Below are 24362 nucleotides of genomic sequence, written 5' to 3' on the forward strand. Positions count from 1 at the left end.
TTTGAAGTCATAGTGTTTCCTGTCACAGTGGCAATGAACCATAACTGAAACACCTCAGTAGTAAATGTAGTCACAATCACATTCCATTGCCTCGGTCAGGGGCACAGACAAGAGTATAAACCCTAACATGCATGTTTTTTTGATGGTGGGGGAAACCGGAGCACTCGGAGAAAACCCACCACATACATGGGGAGAATATGCAAACTCCACACAGAGGACGACCTGGGATGACCCCAAGGTTGGACAACCCTGGGGTTCGAACCCAGGGCCTTCTTGCTGTGAGGCGACAGGGCTAACCACTGGGCCACCGTGCCGCCCCATGATACACGTTTGATTGAGGAGATACGAGTAATACTTTATTTTATTGTCAGTAATCGAGTTATCTGTCTACGTAGTTCATATACATCAACCAACCACAGGAAACTAATAAAGCCTACCTCTTGGTCTCCCCTCCCTTTCTGTCTGTCTCCCCACCCGTTTCCCCCCAAAATGTTCTGTTCGACAGTGTTCAGTTGATCTGAACTAATGTCTCACTCATTCTCGCTTTTCTACATTCTGTAGTGTGTTTTCTCTCTTTTTCTTGGTCTCTGTCTCCAACATAGTCCCATAGCTCTCTATTAAAGTTCTCTTGCTTTTCTCCCCCTTTCCCTCTCTTTTTCGTATTCACAGTTAAATGTACACCAACATATACTCACACACACATGCTCCAGACTGCATCACTCGTCCATTCTGTGACAGCAAGACATATGAAATCCTATTTCCATGCAATAGAAAGTGCTCTAATGCACGCAGAGTAATGCCTGCCGTGATATCACACTGATGCCAGTCTTGGTTCACATCATATTGTAACTTGCAGTGTGTGATTTTATAAAGTGCTATATATATATCGCAGTGCTTTCGGCAAGGTGCAAATCGACTGTGGTCATTCAAATAAAGCACTAGAAACACATTCAGTCTACAGTCACCTGGATTGCAGAATTTAAAAAAAAAACAAAAACGAAATAGTGTCTTTCAAATGACAGCTGACTGCAAAGGAGCAACGCTGTCTTCTCTTTTCTGTTGTTCCCTTCTCACCGCTCAAGCTTTGTCTTTTCTCTCCCCGCATTTCAGTCCTCTCTATTGCGTCCTTAGTCCTACTCTGCACCTTTTTCTTTTTCACTTTTTTCCTCTCCTCATCGCGTCTTGCTCTCTTTCACCACTTCGTTGTTTCTTTTTTCTTCCGCCTACTTTTTTTTCACGCCCCCCCCCATTATTGCCATTTCTGCCCCCTTTTCCATGCCCAGACCTGAATGCATGTCAGCTGTTTACACTAGTGTATAAATATCTCAGAAACGCCGCTGTCTAATCAAAGGCGTGAAATAATTCACTTGGTTTTTCTCTCTGTACACGCTCACCAATGTTGACAGAGTTCAGCCATTTGTCACTGCTGAGCCGTGTGTGGGAAGTGGTTTTTAAAGAGAAGAGGTTCGGTATTTCAACTAAAATGAAACAGAATAGCCACTCAACTTTCCAAGAATACATTTTTAAACACAAATCAAAATGAATTTTGCCATCGTGGCGGTGTTATGGCATTCATGCATATACACATTTTCATAAGTAAACAAGCTACGGTAGTGTCGAGTTTGTGTATATATATGTGTGTGTGTGTGTTTGCGCACGCGGTTGTCATTTTTCCAGTCATGTATGAATCTAATTAGCTTTGTATTGTACAGCCAAATTATTATCACCACTCTCTGCTAGATGTCAGCATCTCACAAGAGCTGTACCTGTTGCAGCACTTGACACCGACCTCCCCGTTTGTGTCTGTCTGAGTGTGCACACGTGCGCATGTCAAGTATTTAATTGTTTGTTATTACTGTTATTTCATTTTCAGAGCACAGATTCTTGGGTCAAACTCCTCTCCGTGCCACTTTACCTTGACCCCTATGCATGTACGCACACACACACACACACACACACACACACACACACACACACACACACACACACACACACACACACACACACACACACACACACACACACACACACACACACCTGACGTCTCCCAGTTGACCAAACCACAGAGCGCCTGGGGCCACGTTGTTTTGTCTTCTGACAGACAGACAGAAAGAGAGAAGAAAAGAGAGAAAAAGAGACTTACCCTGCCCAGTGATTAGACACCACAAACATATTGGAGGGGATATTTAAAGAAAAAAAAAGGCAGCGGATGTGTGAGCAGGAGTGAAAAAGGCATCGGAGAGGACGGTGTGTGGATGATATGAATAACAATGTGTCTGCAGTGTGTCTCCCTGGGCCCTGATAACCTGCCGGCCAGAGCTCAGTCCCTGTGACAGGCCGGCCTTTGTGGTTACTTTATCCCTCCTGTACACTTGTAAGGCAGAGTAGGATAATCGCACCTAATCTAATTAAATCTAAAGAGGGCCATGACTGTGGATGGCCAGCAGCAGACACTGGGCATGAACACACACATCAGCACACAAACAAACACACACACATACACACACACAGTGACAGACATGCACAAACACACCTCAACGTCAAAATCCTGTTTGCATCAGAAAAATAAGGTTGTCATATTGATTATGCAAATGAGGGACCAACTGGATCTGAGTGCCACTCGGCCAGCCGGCTACAGCTGACACAGGCTAGAGAGAGAGGGATGGAGAGCGGGAGAGTTGGATGGAGAGAGAGAGAGAGAGCGAGAGAGGGGGAAGAAAGGATTAGAACTGGTTTAGCTTTCCTGTTTGCTTTTGCCCTGATTTGAAATGGCATTTCCCCCCCTGTTTTCTCTTTTATTTTCTGTTTTCTTTGTCTTCCCTCCATTTGACGAGGTTACCATCAGAAATGAGTACCTTTGGTTTTGGATAAGAGAAGTTCAGTCAACCAGTTTGAGTCACACACATAACAAAAGTGGTATGGGGGATACGGTTGTATGGAATGTGGCCAGGTATGGTTACGTATGAGTACACATCCATGTGTGTGCTTGGGTTGAAGCATGTTGGAAAGCTACGAGTGTGTGTGTGCGAGTTTGCGTGTGCATACCCATGTGACAGTATATGTGCGGGCGCTGCTTTCAGGTGTGTGTGTGTGTGTGTGTGTGTGTGTGTGTGTGTGTGTGTGTGTGTGTGTGGAGTGTGCATGGTGGGACGTGTTCGTGTGGGTGGGTGCGTGCATGTGTTTTGCGCAGCCAGCCGGCAGACAGATTGCTATTTCCCCCTTTTGCCCCTATAGAAAGGCCTGGCTATTCTCCGGATGAGGGTATGATGTACAATTGAAGGGCAGGATTGAAACTGATTACCTTGTTAACTTCTGGCACTCACTGGCAGCTTGAAATAGACCTGAGCGCCAGGGCCTGATTTGCAAATGAATTACCTCTTGCCTGCCCCCCCCCTCCTCCCCACCATTCCCCCTATCAACATCTCTCTCTCTTACTCTCTCTCTCGCTCGCTCTCATTCTTCTCCTTTTTTTTGTCCATTTGATGCCAAGATCATCTTTTTATATTGTGCCATGACAGATGCTGTGCCGGGCTGCCATTGTTCCCCATCAGTTTTTCTGGGGCTGTGAGGAGAGCCAAAAGATTTCCACACGTGATTTTTAACACAAGCTCGCCCACCCCCAGCCCCCTGCCCCTCCTCCCCTGGCTGTCAGGCCCAGCGCTTTATTCTTTGTGTACAAGTGCTGCAATCTACAGAGTTTGGGAGCAGGAGGAAATGTTGAGGGCCGTCATTGTCTCTGTCTCAATAACAGAGAGGTATTTCTCTGATTAGGGAAGGTCCTAATTGAAGGGCATGAAAGGGACTTTTTGGCTATTGAAGAAATTGATTGCTCTCCATCTCTCTCCTTTTGCTCCTGCTATCCCTGTCTTTGTCCCTCTGCTCCTCTCTATTCTATGTGCTAAAAAGAAGTCAATTTTCTTGAAAACTTAGCCCCAAGATTCAATTCCCCACCAGCGCTGGGGTGGTGGTGATAGGCTGTGGGATGAGGTGAGGGAGGAGGGACAAAGGGGATATGGAGGATCTGTGGGGGGGGGGGGGGGGTACACTTGGACTGCGACATCTGTGTGGTCGCCTGTGTGGATGGTATGGTAGGTGTGGCTAATGAACTGGCGATTAAGGTGTTTGTTTGTATGTGTGGAAGTTCACTGTTGCTGCAGATAGCATTAACTCCACAACAACCCGCCATGATGCGCTGTTTTAGATGGTGATGTTCCTGATGGAGGTTACAGTGGTGGCGGTGAGTTGGATGGTGTTGATTTGATCATGAAGCACTGTCTCGGGAACACAGTTTTTTTTTTTCGTACCAAGCTTCAGGCACCGACATTTTCTGCTCAGTCTCTCTCTCTCCTCTTAAGTTTTTGAGCTGCCTTATGTCTTATGGCCTTATGTCTTGTGCGACTGTATATTATAAGATGTGTACGCCTTGACCAGATATGAGCAGGTGTGTGTTTGTGCGTATGTGTGTGTGTGTGTGTGTGTGTGTGTGTGTGTCACAGAAGGCGGTGTCGTAGAAAGGCCGACTGTAAAAGCAGTCCGACCTTAAATCAACCTCTTCCTTTCTTATTCCTCCTTTTCTGTCCCTTTTTTATTGACTGCACTTAACCTTCCCTAAGAAATATAAAGTGCTGAATTGGTTAGCCCCCACATTAATGGACTGCTTTTCTCCACCATTTTGGGATTATGCTAAAGTAGAGCCACGTCCAGTGAAAAGGGGTACAGCTTGTGTGCCTGTCTGTGTTTCATACCCTAATATATAGAAGGCACACTAGCCCTTGTCTGTTTTGTTCCCTCTGCCGTGTTCTTTATAGGGGAGAGTGACAACCCCTGGCTTACCCCCTACATTATCCCTTATAGTGTTTGTGTGTGCGTGCATGAGCGCAAGCCCCCAACCCACCTCTTAGCTGTCTAAACCCTAAGAGGTAGCACTGATAGTACACACAAGAATACAATTTCAATTTCAATTGGCAGCCCTTTTAGAAAGACGCTATGGAGATGGCAATCAGCCCTGCAGGGAAAGCTTGAGCTGCCTGCTTATTGTGAGCATGTGTGTGTGTGTGTGTGTGTGTGTGTGTGTGTGTGTGTGTATCCCAGGCCTTTGACTACTTAATATCAGACTTGTACCTTCCATCTTTCTATAAGTTGAACAGGGAGACGTCACTGACACGTTGGCGCATGCACGCACGCACGCGCGCGTGTGTGTGTGTGTGTGTGTGTGTGTGTGTGTGTGTGTGTGTGTGTGTGTGTGTGCACGTAGTTTAGCTTGATAGTCTTCCCCATCACAGTGACTCTTTTTAATAAATATACCTGCCATTCTATCAGCAGTTCAACAACATGAACGCTCAATGACATGCTTGACAAGGCGTGAAAGAACTACTGCAAAACATGTGCCTGCACACACACACACACACACACACACACGCCAGGCACAAACCACCGAGTGGTATATCTGTTTCATGCTGTTGCTCTTCCCTCCTCCTCTTCTGTTCCTGACGTTTAAGAGGGCCAGTCAGGGAAAAAATGAATATGAATAGATCCAAAAAGGATGTTCATGTGCTTGTAGATAAAGGTTTTCATAAACTTGGGTAAAAGAAGATTTTAGCAGTTTTAATCCTTACCTGTTACCTGATATGCCACTGTTATTTATAAGTTATGGTTTGTGGCTCAGCAATGACAACTTTTTTTTCTTTTTATAATGTTTTTTTTTTTGTATTCCCCCCCCCCTTTTTTTTTTCTCCCCAATTGTACTTGGCCAATTACCCCACTCTTCTGAGCCGTCCTGGTTGCTGCTCCACCCCCTCTGCCGATCCGAGGAGGGCTGTTCTGTGTGTGGGAAAGACAGAAGGGTACTAAAAAAAAAGGAGGAGGAAACCAAAGGAAAGTTGTATTGACGTTGATGTCGATAATGTTTATTTGTGCTTATGAAACTGTAACCCTTGGCTGAGTAAGAAAGAGACCGGTATATGTGGAAATGTCTCAATTTGAGTTAATCTTGATTCATGATATGGGCTGTTAAAATAGCCATTTCTGTTAAAAGTGTTCGTTTGATATCGAAATAACACAAAAGAGTGGGAGATGTCATATACGGTAGTCAAATGCTCTTGCGCATATACTGTGTGATATACATTATACAGGAAAACGTAGGGGCTGGGTGGCCTCGGGGGAGTTCTGGATGAAGGTCCGTGAGTGTTGGTGTGTTGCCTGACAGGGATTCATTAAAACCGACAAACGCTAAATAAAGCCTCCGTCGCAATTATTTACATGGCTACCACATGCCTCCTGCGATAAATGCGGCGTCGACAGCCGCTTCTTTTCACCTGACAGTGGCGCGTTTCAGCAGGGGGACGTAGCATGTGGGAGGATCACACTATCCCCCCCCCCACCACAGTTCCCCCTCCCCCCTGAACAGGCGCCCCAACCGACCAGAGGAGGCGCTAGTGCAGCAACCAGTACACATACCCACTTCCGGCTGACCACCACCCGCAGATACTACAGACAATTGTGTCTGTAGGGATGACTTACCAAGCTAGAGGTAACACAGGGACTCAAACCGGCGATCCCCAGTGTTGGTAGGCAATCGAATAATCAGCTACGCTACCCGGACGCCCCGGCAATTTTTCTTTAAAGAGGTTTTGGCCTTAGACACCAACTGATAACTCTCAATTTTGGGCAGCTGTTCAAAACAGCGCAGCATCATTTAATGCAGACCCCCTTGGCTTGTTGTTTCTTTCGTGCTTTCAAAGAACGTTTGAAACATAGCAGAAAGAGACAGCAAATGTTTTCTGCAAAACCTTGCCAGAGCAAGTTTGGATCACCAGGAGTATCAGGCACGCATTCTCGATTCAAATGTTATTCCTCTCTGTCCACCCTAGAGTTAACGACGGAGACATGTAGCTGTGTTGTGTACCTGTGGTCAGCATTGCTCATTGGTTAATAGGACAGAGTATTAACCTCACCTTTGGGTTGCACGTGCATAGTTATGTAGTGGGATTTTAATATTTATGCTAATTATTGGAGAATAGGCTATTTCTGCATGATTTATATTGAAACATTTCAGGCCATGCAGCATGTTAGTTGCAGTTAAAACAAAGTCAAGGGCATAATATAAGGTACCCATATTGCATTTCAATACTTATTCATTAAGACTGGTAATCAAGATCCCAGCATCCAGCAAAATAAATTTGCATTTTAATAAATTAGAACTTATTGCATGCCTCCGTGGCAGAATGGTTAGAGTGCATACTACCACGTGGTTGCAACCGTCGTGGGCTTGAATCCAGGCGGCAACCTTTGTTGCATGTCTTAACACCCCCCCCCCCCCCCCCACACACACACACACATTTCCTGTCTGCCTCCACGGTCACTATCTAATAAAAGTATAAAAATAATACAAATTGGAATTTATTGTTTCAGAGGTAATTTTGGGTGCCCTAGGTTGACCCTTCCACTGTGAAGGTTCAAGAGCGAACAGTCCCCACCAGAGGACAGTTGAATGGTTGAAGTGACACGGCAATAAAGGGGATCCACAGATGACACGTGACTGACATTAGAAAAAAAATTAGATTTGCCAGCAGTAGACAGAGAAAGTGTTAAACGTCACCCACACATGACTGCAGGCCTGAGAGGAAATGCATGGCTGATGAGTGCAGGGCTAATGGGCAGCTCTGTTAGCTGGAAATCAAATGACTGCCTCTGCATTTTAAGTTCCTCTGTCGCCTCCATTGACTGACTAAAGATATTCATCTCCGCAGTGTGTGTGTGTGTGGGGTGTGGGGTTGTGGGTGGGTGGGTGGGGGGTTCGAGTGAAGTGAGGAGAGAAGAGAGGTGGCGAGGGATTGAGGTGAGGCTGCTTTAGAAGAACCTGAAAACCTAATGCAATTATTAGAAACTTGACCACAAATGACAACTCATCTGGCGCTGGGCCTGTAATTAATTGTCTGTTAGCAGGTGCAAAGGGGTTCTGGGAGAGGGGAGGGGTGCTGGCATAGAGAAAACAAGGGGGTGGGGGGTGGAAAGGAGAGGAGGCAGGAGAGCAGGTTGAATGGGGAAGACAGCAAACGAGGGAGAGGAGAGACGTGGGGAATGAGATGAGGTAAGATGGAAGAAATACCATATTATCCTTGTTGGAGTGCAAGAGAGAGAAAGGGGTTTTGACATATTGAGACATTATAAATACCGAAGTGTCTTGAGAGCGAAAGAAAAGAGATGTAGGTGGGGGGGGTAAAGGTGTATGAATGGAAAGATTAAAGGAATCTTTGGGAGAGAAAGAACGACTGCAGAGGAGAAAGCCGAAGAGAGTGTGATGGATCCAGCTGTCCTGTTGAATTAGTCAGTATTGACCTGCCCAGAGCGCTGTTTAAAACTCACACTTGTTTATCCCCATTTACTTAATTAACCACAAGTAACTAATGACTATTTGCTGGACCAACAGTGCATTAGTCTCTGTCTGTCTGTCTCTCTCCCGTTTTTAGTTTTCTCTGGTTTTTTTTATTCAGATTTTTGTTTTTACCCATTTTTGCTGTGAGAAAGATCGTGTAATCAACTAAAATAATAAAAAAGGGAAAATGGCCATTTTTCTTGTTTTTTTTCTGCTTCTGTGATGCTGGTTGCTTTGACATTTTTTCTCTATGCCATACGACAAACCCACATTAGTTTACTGATGTGTGCATGCTAGGATGTGCACACTCTCATGCACAAAGACTGAAGCGCAGCTGGGTTTCTGCGAGGGAGAGTGATGGACAGTCTAGGGACAAATTGCTTTAAAATCTCAATATACACTGATGAGCCAAAACATTATGACCCCATACAGGTAAACTGAGTATTGTTGTTAATCATCTCCAAACAAGGGCACATGTCAAGGTCTGGGTAGATTAGATGGTAAGCAAACAATCAGTTCTTGTAGTCAACATGTTGGATGCAGGAGAAATGGGCAGGAGTAAAGACCTGAGTGACTTTGACAAGGGCCAAATTGTTATGGCCAGACGACTGGGTCAGAGCATCTCTGAAAAGGCAAGGCTTGTGGGCTGCTCCCGGTCAGCAGTGGTGAGTATCTACTGACAGTGTTCCCGAGGAGGGACAAACCACAAACTGGCGACAGGGTGTTGGGTGCTCAAGGCTAATCAATGTGTGAGGGCATTGAAGGCTATCCCGTCTGGTCCGAACTGACAGAGGATCTACTGTGGCGCAAGTCACAGAACATTTTAACGATGGCTACGGGAGGAATGTGTCACAACACATAATGCGTCACACCTTGCTGTGTATGGGGCTGCATAGCCGCAGACTGGTCGGAGTGCCCATGATGACCACTGTCCACCATCGAAAGCACCTACAATGGGCACACGAGCTTTGGAACTGGACCTTGGAGCAGTGGAAGAAGGTCGACTGGTCCGATGAGTCCGGTTTTCTTTTCGATCAAGTGGATGGCCACGTACATGTGCACTTCATGAACCTGGGGAAGTGATGGTACCGGGATGCACTGTGGGAAGATGACAAGCTGGTGGAGGCAGTGTGATGCTCTGGGCAATGTTCAGGTGGAAAACCGTGGGTCCAGCCATTCATTTGGACATCAATTTGACACATGCCACCTACCTAAACATTGTTGCAGACCAAGTGCACCCCTTCACAGCAACGGTATTCCCTGATGGCAGTGGCCTCTTTCAGCAGGATAATGTGCCCTTCCACACTGCAAAAATTGTTCAGGAATTGTTTGAGGAACAAGATGAAGAGTTCAAGGTGTTGCCATGACCTCCAACTTCTCCACATCTCAATCCTGGACCAACAAGTCCGATCCACAGCACCACAGGACATCCTCAGGGGTCTTGCAGAGTCTGTGCCCCACAGGTCGGCGCTGTTTTGGCAGCACATGGAGGACCAACAACATATTAAGCAGATGGTCATAATGTTTTGGCTCATCCATGTATTTACAGATTTTATTATAATCTCCCCCAGATCTCCACTTTTTGTGCACTTCCATGTTTACATGCAAAATCAATTTTTACATCTCCCTCCTGTGTTTTCTGTCCGTGTTTCCTGCACCACGGTTGTCCCTCGCTCTCCTGAAAACAAAAGGTGATGGTGCCGTTGCAGCTGTGGCTCTGACACTGCAGAGGGCTCTTCCTATAGACATGTGATCTGTGGTCTCTGTTGATGCCTTTAAAAAGCGGCTGAAGACTCATTTATTCAAACTGGCCTTTTGTCTCACCTTGTGCTGTGTAGTATTTGTAACTGTGTGTTTTTAAAGTCTTTTGTCGCTTGTATTTTTATTGTTTGTTTCTTTTTTACTGTTTTAACAGTCTTATTTTTATCAATTTTTTGTGAAGCAGTTTGTGACCTTGCTCTGTGAGAGGTGCTATACTAATTAAACTTCACTTACTTACTTAGACGGTAATCCTAAATCCCTATAATGGCTGATACAAAGGCTCAAAATGTGAAACTGGAGACTAATGACCTGTGCGACTATGTCTATATTTACACGAGTAGGGGAAACTGAATAGTGGCTCAGTCCTCGCAAACATGAGGGAGAGCTTTCCATCAAAATGACTCCCTCTTTGTTTCTCCCTCACGATGGATGCCACCTTCCGCTCCTCTCTTTCTCCTTCTTTTTTTTTTTGCCTCTATGTCTAATTATGTCTCCCTCCCTTCTTTCAGATTAACTCCGTCTCCATTTTCTTCTCCCCTGTCATCGCTCCTCCTCTCCTCTCCTTCCCCTCCCTCCTCTCCTTCCCTGTCTGCCAGCGTTGTAACGTGCTCCTACATTTTGTAGCGAGCAGGCCGCAGTGTCTCTGAGGCCTTGTGCTACACCGCCATTACTATCTGGCCTGCCTCCACTACAAATTGGATGAACAGGCCCTGACACATTTTCAATATTATTACATTAAACCAAGTGGATTTTGATTGATAACCTAATATTGGCCTAATGCAAAACATCAATCATGGCAAGTATATTAATTATTTAATATTGTGGCCTAATTCAGAAATCGATGCGGCTGCTGCCTGTGTGTTGAAGGCAGGGAGCGGCGGAAGGAGAGAGAGAAAGAGAGAGAGAGGAAGATAAGGAGAGAAGGAGGGCTCACTCCCTGAAGACCTTAGGAGATTATATGATGTTTTGAAAAGAGATGAGGATGTAAAATGCTCTGTGTGTGTGCGCATGTGTGTGCGCGTGTGTGTGCGTGCGCATGCATGTGTGTGCGCGCATATGTTTGTGTGTGTGTCAGCCATGAAGTGTCTAATGGATAGCGCTATCCCCTCGGCCCTGGAGTGGACAACAGTGGACAGAAGGCTATTGATGAAGTCATGACAAGAGATGAGAGAGAGAGGGGGAGAGAAAGAGAGAGGGAGAACGAGCAGGATTAAAAGGCATTTGAAGTGCTTTTTTGAAGGTTGGATCGCAAAATAGAGGAAGAAAGAGGTAGTTCTGAAAAAAAAAGAACAGAAAAGCCAGTGAGAGGGAGGAGTGTTAAGAAAAGGAGGAGAAAGAGAGAGAGAGAGAGAAGCCAAGTGAAGCACACAGGGAAAGAGGGATGGAGTGCGTTTTGTCTCCCCCATGTTTGATTGTTTCTCACTAATTGCTCTTCATTAGCGGATTACACACTCTGTCACCACGGTAACAAATGTCTTGCTGTCTGGTTGCTGGGCGCCCTTCACGTATAATGAATGTGGCGGGGTGTTCGTCAGAATGTAATGTAATTACAGCTAGATGAAGTTTGCCTTAAGTGGTTGCCTCGTCTGTGTGTGTCTCTCTGACTATGGGATACATACACACACACACACAAACACACAATGAATTTTCATTCCTCTATTGTTTTGTTCTTTTTCAGTTAAGTCCATCTACTTTTTCTATTGTTTTTGGGGAGAGGGCGCTGGCTGTTGAGCATAGCCCCCATTCTTATTGTCTCGCTAATGTTAATGATGGGGGAGTGGTTGCAGGTTGGGGCCATGGTGGTGGGCATGGGGCATTTAAAGAGAGGCAGAAAGGCTGACAGGAAGGGATGGATGGGTTGGGTGGATTGGATGGAGGGATGGTTGAAGGCGGGAGTGAGTGGGTTGGACGGATCAGGCTGTAATGTTAGAGATGTGGTGTAGATTTACATTGTGATGGTGCTTGCTGCATTAGCAACCGAAGCCTGTCGATAAGCCTTTCTCCCTTTTAATACGCACATACAAATATACACACACACACACGCACATGCACACAGTAGCTTGCCACGGCCAGGGTGGAGTTGTCGGTAGTGGGGAGGAGATTTGGGGGGGGTGAAATTGGTTATGTTGATGAAATGGGGGTGCTGTTTGTGTTCTCTTGATCTTTTGATTTCCACTGCTGCAATTGTGAGATGTGCCAAAATTGCATCTATTATTTACTGCCAATTTGCTCTTTTAAACTGACTGTCTCCCCCCCCCCCTTCTCCTGCACTGCTCATTCTCCGGCTTCTACCCTGGTATTCATACACACATTTTTTATTAATTTGCAGATAATAAGCTCCCAGTTCTCTGTGTCGGAGTCATCATTATTACAGCCAGCAGTGAGGCGACAATATTAGTTAACCCCTGTCTGGTGTCGATAAATGCATATCCATGGGCACACACATGCGCCCGCACATACAGCATGCACACATTAGCAGCAGTCCCTCAGTTTGAGAGGTTAACAGTAATGACAATTCTTCCTTCTCTGGGTTCTTTACTTTTGAATAGCCGAAGCCTGTGATGATGGGACGATATCGAGATCAGCTCGCCCACACCCATCTCTGTTGTAGTCGACTGGTAATTGAGAGAAGAAATGTAATGAGTGTGACAGTTGCTTAACTACCTAGTCAGCAGTCGTTACAGGTAATTCTCCAGTCAGTGTGAAAGCGTAGAGACTTGAAATAATAATCCCAATCCAGGGTGAGTATCTTATTGTCCGGTGCTGTCTGCACTGTCATAATGGCATAGTTTCATTTGCTTAAAACATAAAAGAACAAAAAAAAGACCCAGATATAAATCTTAAATGAACCGTTCTATATATTGTATTTGTGCGCCCGTATGTAGTATGTGTGTGAGTGCGTGTCTCTGTGCACATACACACTAAACTATGTGCGTATGCTGACACTTGAAAGTGTGCGTGTGTGAGAGAAGGCTGTTTTTAAGAAGTGACGTTTTGTGCGGGTGCTTTATTTACAGTGGGGTAAATGTGTTGTTGTGTTGCAGGGATGCCGGGAACATCAAAGGCGGATTAGAACATCTGGTAAGTTCTAATTTCCTCCCTCCGTATTCACAGCACCTTTTGATAATCTGCATTCCAAATGAAACCTCCGGAATGGGAGCTGAATACCTGCAGCTAACACACACACACACCCCTCCCTCTGTGTGCGCGTGTGTGTGTGTGTGTGTGTGTTTGTGTGTGTGTGTGAGAGAGAGAGAGAGAGAGAGAGAGAGAGAGAGAGAGAGAGAGAGAGAGAGAGAGAGGAAAGAGTGTAGTAGTAGTTTTAGTTTAGTGTAGTTGTAGTTTTTTCCCAGGTGCTTGGTCGGGCTCTCATAGCACTGGTTTGTTTACCCTCGGCCTGAATCACACAAATATGGTTGTGTTTCAAATGATCTTTTCATGTATGAATAATTGTTGACCCAACACACACGCAAACACACACACTCACCGTTTTAACCCACACCCTTTCTTTTTTCTCTTCATCCCTTGCTGTCTTTCACTCTCTTTAATAACCCCGTCTCCTGTCCCAGTTTGACGTCTACCCTTCAATCTGATCCCATCCCCGAGTCCAGGTCCGGCTAAAAAAGCTCTCCTGGGACAGTCTGAAAATTTAATGTTCAACATTCCCAGGGTTTTCTCCTGTTCGTCGCTTTAATATGAGGTCATAGTGCAACGCAACAAAGCGAAAAGGTTCTCTCTTCTCTTTTTGGGTCGGGAGGAACCAAGGTTCCCTTTGCCCCGTATTCTGGGGGATGAATTATAGACAGGGGTCAGCGAGGGTCTCAGCTCTCTTGCGGATGTCACATCCTCTCCCTCCCTAGCCTCCCTGCATACTAAACCACTGCTCCCAGCACCCTACGCAAATGACCCCCCATGTGCTACGCAAATGACCCTGAATATGGTATTCAAGTGGCCAACCCCAAAATTCAAACATTTTTCAGCAGTTCCTTTATTCAGCTATGTATATTAGTGGGTCAGGTAGTGGTGACCTCCAAAGTTCATTCCTAAAAATATTCCATAATGTCGAATAATTTGTTGACCATATTCATACTGAAGGCTGAGGTTGAACTGGTGCAAGCGGACTTGTGAGCGAGCACGATCTCACGAGTGCTTTTCTGTGCCACATAAATCAACATGTCGGCGAGCTCCATTATCAGTCTTTTTTTTGGGGGGAGGGGGGTTTCCCCCTTTTTCTCCCCAATTGCATCCAGCCAATTAGCCCACTCTTCTGAGCCGTCCCGGTCTCTGCTCCACCCCCTCTGCCAATCCGGGGAGGGCTGCAGACTACCACATGCCTCCTCCGACACATGAGTCGCCGCCAGCCGCTTCTTTTCACCTGACAGTGAGGAGTTTCGCCTGGGGGACGTAGCGCGTGGGAGGATCACGCTATTCCCCCTCCCCCCTGAACAGGTGCCCCAACAGACCAGAGGGGTTGCTAGTACAGCAACCAGGACACATACCTACATCCGGCTTCCCACCTGCAGACATGGCCAATTGTGTCTGTAGGGACCTCTGACCAAGCCGGAGGTAACACGGGGATTTGAACCCGCGATCCCTGTGTTGGTAGGCAGCGAAATAGGACTGCTACGCTACCCGGGTGCCATTATCAGTCTTGAACTGCAGTCATTTTCAGGACTTTTCTCACCAAAACTCTTACTGCGGGGGCGCCCTTGTGGCTCACCTGGTAGCGCGTACCACACAAGGCTGAGTCCTTACCGCAGCGGCCTGAGTTCGAATCCGGCCCGGGCCCTTTGCTGCATGTCATCATCCCCTCTCTCTCTCCCTTGCCTTTCCTGTCTCTCTCTACTATCGCTATCTGATGAAGGTGGAAAAGGCCAAAGAATAATCTTAAAAAAAAAAAGTCTTGCTGTGCTTTAAGTTCATAGGAAAGAGGGGCCACGTTGGGCAAGGTAGGTGGGGGAGGTTGAGATGGCCCAGTTTGAATGTGGAGAAGGTGCAGCTGGGAGAGTTTGGATGAGGGTTGATTGATGTACTACACTATAAAAGCCTCTGTGAATTATTCAGGAGAAGATTACATGCATAAACAGCATTAATCAATACACGTATTGGCGTTTTACATCTTGGCAAACAGGAGGTGCCCTGTGTCTCGTGGAGGCAAGTCCCTCTCTCAGAGGCATGTAAACAGGGAAGAACTCATCTACGTGAGATGAGTTGACAAGACACAAGGCCAAATAACAAACGTGGCATTTCCATGTGTTTATTTAAAGCAACATAAAAAAATAATAACAATAAGAAAAGAAAAGAAAACGGCAACAATTATTGCATTAACCTTTCTCGCAAACATATTTGGGCAAAGTCACCTTGAGTTCTACCAGTGCACGTCACCTGCAGTACTGGTAGTCTGTGTGCACACTGGGATCAGAGATTTGTGCATGTTAATCGTACTACGTAAGGTTTCCTAGCAGGGGTGAGTTTAGCCTGTGTTTGCTTGTGTGTTTTGTAAGGTTGTTTTTTTTCCCCCCACAAAGTGGACCTTTAGGGACAGATTATAAGATGTGCGTGTTTGATTTGCGGTTACTGCTGTGTCTTTAAACTCCTCAGGATGTCTCAGAAGTTAAATAAGCACTCGCAGGCACATACATGCACAAATGCACATTTCCGTGATTACAGATCTGTTTGCGTATATGTCTTGTAGAATTTGAATACCTGAATATTGAGTGCACGAATTTATGGGTGTGCTTATGCTTATGGGGAGATTGCACACCATTTGTCGGGGGCCCGGAGAGTGGAAGGCTCTGATTACGATTCGGGGCAGAGGACAGTAAATAATAGGAAGTGTCTACATCTGAGGTTTGTAGGGTGTTAGAAATGTTGTTACCTCCCATACCTCATGTACATACACATATCCCTGTTAATATCCCCCTCTAAAATGGCATTTATGACTCTGATGTGATGTACAACTGTTAAAAGCAGAGCATCAACTATATCTACTCGTAGCGTCTCCTCATCCTGAAGCCATGAGTCGAAGCTGTATTACCCGGTCAGAAAAGCTGCTTTCTTATAGCCGTGACTTTTAGTTGTGATGTTTTGGGGTTATTTTTTTACATACTATATATATATATATATATATATATATATATATATATATATATATATATATCCCACGCATTAACCCAAATACTGCAAATGTGCCTGAAGCAAAAATAAAGGCGCATGCGTAAAAGATAGAATATTTATCATTTATCTATTTGTTGGACAATAACGCCTTTGTTCAAATTATTGCAGCTTTTGGTTTGGGATGATGAAGAGACTGATGCAGATGCTTGCCTAACCTTCCGAGTGAGTTGCTGGCAGGATAATTAGGGGAACAATTAAGATGTTTGTGGTATAAGGTTTGTTTGCATTGTTTGCATTTTTTTTTTTTTTTTTTTTTTTTGCTTTGGCTGATTTCGACGGACGTGATCAGTGGGAACAATGAGATGTTGCACTTGAAGTTAATTGCTCCCAGTGCTCTTCCTCCGCCTTTTTTTTTTTTGCTTTCAAAAACACGGGGCACACTCGCTCATGCACAAGCACACCAAGAAGTTGGAGCCCTGGATGGATGGTGCACACTGTGATTCTTCGCTCTGAGGGAGAAGCGAACAAGAGAGAATATGGGGTGAGCCCCCACAGCAGCTAATCAGTCCAGATGCACAGCTGCTCGAAGAGAGGCAACAGATCAGTCAATACACAATGCATCAGCCTCATCAGGATTACTGGCTCAATCAGCAGCTGGACCAGTCCTTCTACCATGAATGTTGCCCAGGGAGGAGGAGGAGAGGGAGGGAGAGATAACTTGGGGGTGGGTGGGTGGGTGTGGGGGAGTGCGAGGTTGAACCGGGCATGGTGGTGAGACAGGAAAGGGAACTGCACGGGTCACTCCAGGGTCACATGTATTTGCGTTGCAGCACAGTGTGGTTAGTTGTATTCGTGGAGTGCCAATTTGAATCGATGCGAGTTCATGTTTTGTTGGGTCATCGTCAAGATGCAGGCCTCTTTTGGTGTGTTCGTTTTCTGGTCAAATTCTTTGTAAAATGATGAAAAGATATTTCTATGGCGCTGTGTACAAAGGATCAGGGTGCGTGGCTTTCCTCGGGGACCCCTTCGGTGGTTATGTCGGTGTGTGGCTTGGCAGGGTGAAGAGTTCAGTGAGGCTCCTGGCCTGGTTGGTCTACTGACAGATAGGCACTGCCAGGTGTATGCAGGATGTGGCTTATATGATCTACGCGCGCGCGCACACACACACACACACACACACACACACACACACCAAAGAAGCAACCCAAACCTCCGCTGGTGTAAATCTTGGTTTGAATCATGAGCTGAAATTGAGATTTCTTTGTATGTGTCATTAAAAGTTGTAGATGAGGATTAGTAATAGCAGAGTGTTGAATGCATTGAATATATAGCTTTTATTATCATGCTTGAATCATCCCGTTTATCCCAGTCCCCCTCTCTTCTTTTTCACCTCTTGCTCTCCCTCTCTCTCTCCATTTTGCGTCTTTCTCTCTGTCCTTGTATAATTTGATTTTATTGGATTAAATGTTGAAAACTGCTCTGAATTTGTGTGTGTGTAAGAGGGGAGGGAGGGAGGGATGGAAGGTGGGAGCAAGCACTGGGGCAGATAAAAGGGGCTGGGGTAGAGGTGCCGTGATAATCTGCAAACAGATTTCCATGCTTATTGCACTAATGATTTCATCATATTTGATGTGTGGGCTGAATAGCGGGAGGGGCAGGTTTCGGGGGCAGGGTGTCCTCTCATCTTGCCGCCGTGGCTAAATGATGGAGTAATTTAAGTGACCTCCGACTTTTGGCCGGCCCATGCGTAATTGCATGCCATTCTGATGGGTGTGTGTGTGTGTGTGTGTGTGTGTGTGTGTGTGTGTGTGTGTGTGCGTGAGAGAGAGAGAAGGTGCTGTCATTCCTCGTCTACCCCTCCTTCCATTCGTGTCACTCCTCTTCCACTCTTTGTGTCCTCCTCCTCCATTTCATTCTCCTTCCCACCCGTCTCGCTCCTTGAGTGTTTTCCAAAAAAAAAAAAAAAATAGAGAAAAAGATATCCCAAACAAAAGAAAGATTGCATTAATTTTCAAATGATGATATTACATTTAGCGTGGATGTCTCATATATCAAAACGTGAGAACTACTCCCTCACTGTGTGCGCTTCATCTTAATGGTATCGCTGGATGTCAAGGGCATGGAGGAAATTAAATCGGAAAGTGCAGATAGACCAAAGAAGATATTATCTCTGGATGATTGCAGTTTTGATAGGTATTCCAGTGAATTTCATTTTCTCCGGATGGGGAGAAGATGAGTTAGCCTGCACATTTGCTCATTTTTCTTCTACATGATTTATGTGAGTTGAGTATAAAAATCTCCCCTACCACACTCCACCCACCCACCCCCCATTGCCACTGCTACCGCCACCACCACCACTACTTCCCCACCCCACTTTATCAGAAAACACATATACACACACGCAAACACGGAGACACACAAAAACACATGCACACAGGGTGTTAAATTAATGCTGTTAGGTTCCATCTTGGTCAGGGCTGTGTGTCCGTGCGTGTGCGTACACGTGCGTGCTTGTGTGTGTGTTTGTGTTAGTGTGTATTTTGGAACAGTAACCTGTAATCAATGTGTAGTGCGTGGGCTCTCGTGTACTTGTGGGTGTGTGTGTTTGTATGTCTCTGTACGTGCACACATCTGCGATAGCGGCTCGAGCCATCATGGGGAATGATTCCAGGGAGACGCGGGAGTGTCATTACTCAGACTTGTTTACATTCTAAATACGTAATGAAATCTTGTTGGTAATAATGACGGGAATAAAAGTTTGGGAAATTGTAAAAGTGGTGAAGTTTGAGAAATGAGCCCCGGCCCATGAAATAGCATTTGGGGGCAGGAAACGACATTATTATGCAGTGCTCCTGCCTGGTGCAGACATGAAGATGAACTGCTGGCGGCCCATAAAATGCTGTTAGCGCTAGCCTGAAGTATGGCACATTGTAAAAGAGCCCTGATCCCATATTGCCATTATATATAAAAGTATAGCCATACACAACATTATTTTTCATATAAGATGAGCCCAAATACAGTGCCCCCCACCCACACACACACACAAACGTTGATAGGCAGATTTTTTTTTCTGTCTTTATAAAATATATAAATAAACATATTGCCATGGAACCCATCTCTGCCCTGATCTTATAGACCTAGATATTAAAAACAGAAATATTGCATTTTCTAGGGGCTGTGTTTTCCCCTATCTTCTTTTGGGTATGGAATATGGGCGGAGAGGGGGAGGAGGGTGCAAGACTGTAAGCAACAAATGAAAGAAAAAAAAAAGGGAAATGGATAAAGACTGTTTAAAAACATAACGAGATTAATATTGAACACATCAGTTCAACATTCAGAGGTCATTGGGATGGACACCGTGGGTGTGTGTGTGTGTGTGTGTGTGTGTGTGTGTGTGTGTACACCCTCTCAGGTTCCTTCGTTATTGAAAACAGCCAGTCTGACCAAATCTGAGTCATTGTACTTGACAAGGCTTGTGTTTTATGGACTTGTTTACATCCATTGTGTGAACGAAACAAAACATGGATGCCACATTTTTCTGAACGAGTTTACAGTTTTAATATAGGTATGTTGTATGTATGTTAATATATGTATGTTGTAAAAATCCTTTCAGCCATTTGAAACGTTCAAGACATCTGTATCTGCAGTATTAGCTGTATTAAGAGTCTCAAGAATCGGATCGATTCCTACAACAGTTTGGCAGCTAACAGACTTTTTTCCACTTAAGTTGTTGTAACATTTCACCAAGTATATCTTAGTATATGCTTATTTAACACTAATTCGCTTTGATTCAAATATTATGAGTTTTTTTTTTTGGAGTGCAAACTACAATGGGTGTGTTTTTGCCTCCATAATAGGTCCACATTACAGCACTATGCACTTGATAGGTATATAAGCATGGCTTAAGAGCATGGTTAAAAAAATGGCGGTGGGCTTTAGTTGGATGAAAAGGGTGGGGACTGACAAATGTTGTGCACCTGGTGCACTAAACATGGTGAAGAACATGGTGCATGTTTTTGCACTATGTGTTCAAACAAATTGTGTCATGGCACAAGCAGAAAGAAGGTGCCGTGTCAGCCAAACGCTCATCCAGTTCAGTTCTTAATAAAAATTTTAAAAAAAGTTGCACGAGCTGAATATTCATTCATCTCCCATTTTATTGCATATTGTAGCAGTGAACAAGAAGAAAGCACTTTTAAATTTCATTGTTAACAAATATACATTGTGTTGCACAAATTCCTTAAATTAAGGCTGCTAAAAATTGTGCTCAAACACGTCCTCTTCATGCTCAGAGACTTGAATTGAACACTTGTATAATCTTTTGGGACACACACACACACACACACACACACACACACACACACACACACACGCATGCTATATGTACACAAGTATTGGGACACCTAGCCATTACACCTACAGGAGCTTTTATGACATCCCATTCTAAATCCATAGGCATTAATATGGAGTTACCCCCCCCCCCTTGGCAGCTATAACAACTTCCACTCTTCCAGGAAGGCTTTCCACAAGATTTTGGAGTGTGTCTGTGGGACTTTTTGCCCATTCATCCAGAAGAGCATTTGTGCGGTCAGACACTGATGTTGGATGAGAAGACCTGGCTCGCAATCTCTGTTCTAGTTCATCCCAAAGGTGTTCGATGGGGTTGAGGTCAGGGCTTTGTGTGGGCCAGTCAAGTTCTTCCACAGCAAACTCACCCAACCATGTCTTAATGGACCTTGCTTTGTGCACTGGGGCACAGTCATGCTGGAACAGAAAAGGGCCCTCCCCAAACTGTTCCCACCAAGTTGGAGGCATAGAATTGTCCAAAATGTCTTGGTATGTTGAAGCATTAAGATTTCCCTTCACTGAAACTAAGGGGTCTAGCCCAACCCTTGAGAAACAACCCCATACCATTATCCCTCCTCCACCAAACTTTACAGTTGGCACAATGCAGTCAGGCTGGTAACGTTCTACTTGCATCCGCTAAACCCGGACTCGTCCGTCAGACTGCCAGACAGAGAAGCGTGATTCGTCACTCCACAGAACACGTTTCCACTGCTCCAGAGTCCAGTGGCAGTGTGCTTTACACCACTCCATCTGATGCTTGGCATTGTGCTTGGTGATGTAAGGCTTGCATGCAGCTGCTCGGCCACGGAAACCCACTCCATGAAGCTCCCGGCGCACAGTTTTTGTGCTGATGTTAATGCCAGAGGAAGTTTGCGACTCTGCAGTTATTGAGTCAACAGAGCGTTGGTGACTTCTACACACTATGCACCTCAGCGGTCGTTGACCCCGCTGTGTGACTTTATGTGGTCTGCCACTTCGTGACTGAGTTGCTGTTGTTCCTAAACGCTTCCACTTTTCAATAATACCACTTACGGTTGACCGTGGAATATCTAGCAGGGGAGAAATTTCATGAACTGACATATTGCAAAGGTGGCATCCTATTAGAGTACCACGCTTGAATTCACTGAGCTCTTCAGAACGACCCATTCTTTCACAAATGTTTGTAAATGCAGACTGCATGGCTAGCTGCTTGGTTTTATACACCTGTGGTAATGGGTCTGATGAAACACCCGAATTCAATGATTAAGAGGTGTGTCCCAATACTTTTGTCCATATCGTGTGTGTATGTGCGCGCGCGTGTGTGTGTGTGTGTGTGTACGTCTCTCTCACACACACACGCACACACGCACACACACACACACACACACACACACACACACACACACACACACATATATATATATATATATATATATATATATATATATATGAAGAAAAGGTAATTTTTTTGTGATAAAAGACCTCCATTGTTTTTTGTTAGTGCCATATTAGGCCTAATCTTCTGTTGAGATGTAGCAGAGATGAGATGAACAACGGTGGCCTGCCAGGGGAGATGATGACTTACTGCTCCTACTGACTCCACAGCTCAACTAATCAACAAGACCAGCAGCTTCTTTCCCTCTCTCTCTTTATCTCTCTCTAAGTCTGTCTCTCTCTCTTACACACACACACATACACCAAGCTCTCTACTCCTTGATTGCACCTTTCCCATCCTCTCCCTCTCTGTCTTCCTCTCCTTCATCCTTCCCCCCTTGTTCTTTTTCAAATTGAAGCACATAGGCCGCCTGGAAGTGAATATAGTGAAGTAGATTGATTGTTGGCTCGGCATGAATGGTTACATAAAAACAAATGGAGGTTGTGGTGAAGTGACTGTGAAGTACTGCTAAATGCACACATCTCAGTCACCTGAGTATCAGTGGGTCCTGCCATACAACCTTGCCCCTGCCCTTTAGAGAGGTCCAGGTAGCTCTGTTAAAGGATGCTGGAGCTGCATTTTTGCAAGTGACACATGTCTATCTCTTTCCCATTTCTGTCTGTCTGTCTGTCTCTCTCTCAAGGCCAGAACGCCCCAGTGCTTGTTGACATGCATCAAGAAGAGCACTTCTATTCATATCATTATAAAACCTCCACACCTGCAGCACCTAGCCTCACGATAGTACGTGTCTTGGGGGAGTTGGGGCAGTGCTAAAAACAGTGTGTTTCACATTCGATGCGTGTCAGGTGGCACTTTCTATTTGCCTAACTGACGGAAAGTGACACACGTCATTTGACTCACCACTTTGCTCCTGAGCCGGTGTGTCTTCATCTTTTCTCTCTCTCTCTTTCTCTCTCTCTCTCTCTCTTGCTCTCTCGCTCTCTCTCTCCCTCCCCGCAACCATGAATCGACACTTGTGGCACCAGTCGGTAAAAGGAGTGAATCCCTTGTTGAGAAGGGGCTCTGACCAGCTGGCCATTTGTGGCCGCTAGTGGTTCGTTTGACCCCCCCCCCCCCTTCCTGCCTTTCAGTCTCACAGGCCTCAATTTATTCGCCGTCTCACCACAATTTGTTTTGTCCAGTGAGCGTCAGGCCCTGATAGTGCTTTTAACAAGAACACAGCCAGAAGTAGAGGCCAGCTTCCCCTCCGCATACCTCAGTCTACACACTGGAGCATTGTTTTCACCAAGCCAAGCGAGGGTTATTTATTTTTCTAATGGGTAAGTTTATTTTTTGACTAATGAGACAGACAACGGGCGCTCAGGCCCGTCTAAGCGCAGCTCGGCATAACTGTCAACACTGGGTTGAGGTCAGCGAACGTGCCAATGCCCCACTGCAAGCCTGCTGGATTTCTCCTCTGTTCCAGGGCAAGTTACAGTCCAGAGTTACTGAGGGGTGAGCCATTAAAGCCGCTGGTGGCTCTGTTGAGGAAAGCTCTGCAGTTTTATGACAGCCGTCTAATGAGCCGCTCCATGAACACAAGCAAATAGAAATAAAAATGGATGCGGTCACACGTATACAGCCACCTGTCCTTGCAGCTATAGCAGAATGTCCTTTGCTTGTATCTGAACCTGTAGCTAATGGATTTAAATGGCTGTATTTTCATTTTTAAGGTAGGCAGGCTTTGAGCTGCTTACTTATTTGAAAAGTTTGTGTGTGGAACTGTGCATGTTGTTTGACTTTACATCTGCGTTTGTGTGGCTCTGTCCACACGTATGTGCACAAGGCCACAACAAGACTGTCCCGGGCACCTGTCAGTCAGGTGTGATCTGTCCAGCCATCAGATGACAACAACCATTTTAGCACTTGCTTTCAACCGCCGTCAGACAGCACTGTTAAACACTTTAGTATATTCTTTTTCTCCTTTCCGCCCTTCCTCCCTGACATTTCTATCTCTCTTGTACTTTCATCTACCCCACATCCCTTCCTTACATTACTAGCCTTCCCCTCCCTGTTTTTTCTTGGCGATGAGGAAAATAAGTCTAACTTTTTCCCCAGCATTCTTGACTCAGTGCTGGATAATTAAGAAACCCTATCGTGTGAGGCAGCCCCCACTGTGCTTCTCTGCCTCACTTTCCCCCCCTAATCATTCTCTCACTCTCTCTCTCTCTCTCTCTCTCTCTCTCTCTCTCTCTCTCTCTCTCTCTCTCTCTCTCTCTCTCTCTCTCTCTCTCTCCTTCTGTTTTGCTCTCTCTCTCTGTCTCCCCCCTCCTCCTGTTTTGCTCTCCCTCTCCTGTCCCTCCTCTCCCTCTCATGTTTGTTTGTGTGCGCTGGATAGGCACAGGTCTA

General features: G+C 45.4%; 1 long non-coding RNA gene across 1 annotated transcript in view; it reads left to right on the forward strand.

The window, feature by feature from the left end:
• LOC130115161 (uncharacterized) overlaps window positions 1-24362 on the forward strand; it is a 48456-nt gene that overhangs the window by 22047 nt on the left and 2047 nt on the right. The window contains exon 2 of the long non-coding RNA XR_008810480.1: window positions 13180-13216. This is a non-coding gene — a long non-coding RNA (uncharacterized LOC130115161). The remainder of the gene's footprint in view (window positions 1-13179; window positions 13217-24362) is intronic.

This window comes from Lampris incognitus, chromosome 7 (assembly GCF_029633865.1).
Source record: "Lampris incognitus isolate fLamInc1 chromosome 7, fLamInc1.hap2, whole genome shotgun sequence".
NCBI classification, from domain to species: domain Eukaryota; kingdom Metazoa; phylum Chordata; class Actinopteri; order Lampriformes; family Lampridae; genus Lampris; species Lampris incognitus.